Below are 3028 nucleotides of genomic sequence, written 5' to 3' on the forward strand. Positions count from 1 at the left end.
GTTAAAAAAAAAAAAGGTTTCAAAGTGCCCAATAAATCCCATTCACAAACCAGATTTGGCCTGAAGCTGCTCTAAACGGAAACTAATTTCAAGTTTTAGTCTCAATTCCAAATTCCCAAGAGGGAGAGACTCTATTTGACCTATTTGGGTTTGGTTGTCCCTTCCTGGTCCAATCGGTCAAGGCTGGGAGAGTCGTGTCCCTGCTGCCCACTGAGCTCAAGGACGGGGTAGTCCCTCTAAGAGCTGATCAAGTTCCCTTGGAGAGTAGTGAATGGTTCGTGGGTCGAATTACAGTCGCTTACAGCTCTATGATCGCGAAGCTTATATTTGTCTCCTACAGCTGCTGTAACAAATGGCCACAAACCCTGTGGCTTAAAAGGCACAAATTCACTATCTTACAGTTCTGGAGGTCAGAAGCTCACCCAAAATGGGCTAAATAGGCTACAGTGAAGGTGTAAGGAGGGCTATGTTCCTTTCTGAGGCTCCAGGGGAAAATCCGTTTCCTTGCCTGTTCCAGCTTCTTGGAGGCTGCCTGCATTCCTTGGCTCACGGCCCCTTCCTCCACCTTCAAAGCCGGCGACGGCCAAGCGAGTCTTTCTCACGTTGCATCACTCTGACTCCGACTCTCCTGCCCCCTTCTTCAACCTTTGAAGGACCCTTGTGCTCACACTGAGCCCACCCTGATCATTCCAAGATCATCTCTTTAAGGCTAACAGACTTCATTCTATCTGCAACCGTAATTACTCCTTTGCCATGTAAAGTGACATAGTCACAGGTTCCGAGGATTAGGATGTGGACATCTTTGGGGTCGGGGGGAGGTGGCACCTACCACAAGGCAGTTTCTGAACTTTGTGGGTCATCTGTAAAATGCGGAGAACCCTGCCTTCTTCCTGGGTTGTTAAGGGGCTCAGATGAGAGAACCTTCGCAGTCCGCCTGGCGCAGTCCCCGGTACGCAGCAGGCATCCTGGCCATTCCCTTCCCTTCCCCTCCTTGGGCTGCTGGCTTCAGCGTGCGTGAGCCTCACGTCTTCCACTGTTAAATGGTGACGATGTATCGGTCCCACCTACCTTAAAGGGTGGTTCCTTCCTTCACTCATTCCCTCACTCATTCATGCAACAAATATTTATCGAGGGCCTGCTGTGTGTCAGGCACTGTGCCAGGTGCTGGTGCAGAGCGACAGATGAGGCAGACATGAGGTTTATTTTCAGGTGGGGGAGGAAGTAGTAATAAATAATCATAATTTGGTATAGTAATAAGTACAAGAAGACAGAGTAGGGTAAGGGAACAAAGAGTGACGGAGGCGATGATGCTGGCAGGTGTGCAGGGGGATGCTATTTTAAATAGGTCAGAAAAAGCATGTGTGAGTGACAGGAGAAATGACAGCACGTGTTTGTTGATTGACTGAACGATGTGATGCTGATTTCCAGCTTGATTACGGCAGAAGTGGATAAGCTGATTGCTGGTAATCAGCGTGAATTACGTGAGATTCCTTCCACAAACATTTTAAGCTTTTCTGGCTTTCTTTTTCTGTGTTGAATTTTACTGTCTTTTAAAGAAGTGACCCAAAGGGCAGATTCATCCGTCCTTCTAGAACTGGATGGACATTCCTCTGAATTAGCTCGTGTTCCTCCTGGAGGGCTCTCAGGCAGCAAGAAAGAGAGACCCTGACAGCCCTGTCCCCGGCTGTCTGTGACCTCCCCCTCTGATTGGCTGCTGGGAGCCTCAGTGGCCTCATTGATGTTGGAAAAGCACTTTGGGTTCCCCGCTGAGAGATACCAGGAAAGGCAGGGCGTAATTATCTTGTTTTTCCCACATCGTCAGTGTCCAGAGAGGCTGTCAGAAGCAGCCTGAACCTTCTCCGTGAAGAACAAGAGGCTGCAGTTAATGGAGGGCAGAGAGGGGCGGGCAGAGACAGAGAGGGGCAAGGAAAACAGGCAGTGAGTTCTCTTGGCCTCTGCTTCAGGACGGGTCATATGCTGGCACGTCCCCTCCCGTGCCTGTGACCCGCCATGTTTCCAGGCTGCTGGTGACATCTCTTAAGGTTCATCTCTGATCAGACCCTTCTCCCTTTTCCATACCAGAACATGGCTTGGGGACCCCAGTGGCCTCTGGAGGCATTGTGGGGTGGCCTGCAGGAGAAGGACACTGGCTGGAGCAGGTGACAATAATAGTAATAGCTCTGATTTACTGTGCACTGGCTCACTGACTCCTCACCAGAACCCCGATGGGAAGAATTATCCCCATTTTACAGATGAGGAAACTGAGCCTCACAGAGTGTAAGCGATATGCCCAAGGATGTGGACAAGTTGGGATTTGAACTCAGTTCTATCTGGATTCAGCATATTCTGTTGATTCTACTTTCAAAATATATCCAGAACCTGTCCATTTTTTCCCACCCCCACTGCTCCCACTTGGTCCAGCCACTGTCACCTCTGGACTACTGCAGTAGCCTCTTCCTGCGTGTCCCTGATTATGTCCTCCCCACCACCTTCCACTGTTCTCAACCCAGCAGCCTGAGGGCTAAGTCCCTCCTCTACTCAAAGCTCTTCTGTAGCTCCCCTCTTACGCGAAGTAAAAAGCCAAAAATCTCACCTTGGTTATAGGTCCCAGATGTTCCCTCTCTGTCCTCCTGCCATTTGTCTGCTTGCACTTGTTCTTTCTTAATCAGACCAGGCATGCTCCTACTACAGGGCCTTTGCACAAGCTGTTCCCTCTGCCTAGAATACCCTTCTTCAAGTATCCACATAGGCTTGTTTCCTTTTAAGTCTGCTCAGAAGTCATCTCATTGACCCGTCTGTGAAAACCGTTTTTACAATTGCGATTCTTCCTTACCCCTCAATTCTTTCTTCTTTCTTTCTTTTTCTCCCTAGCACCTCTCATTGTCTAACATACTGTATGATTTATTTTGTTCATGGTGGTGCACCCTTCCCCATTAGAACATCAGCGCCACGGAGGCAAGGTGTTCCGTCTGTCTTATCCTCTCAACATCAAGAACATCGCCTGACACCTAGCAGGTGCTCAATGGGC

Source organism: Propithecus coquereli, unplaced genomic scaffold (genome assembly GCF_000956105.1).
Source record: "Propithecus coquereli isolate 6110/MARCELLA unplaced genomic scaffold, Pcoq_1.0 Scaffold81, whole genome shotgun sequence".
In the NCBI taxonomy this organism is placed as follows: Eukaryota; Metazoa; Chordata; class Mammalia; order Primates; family Indriidae; genus Propithecus; species Propithecus coquereli.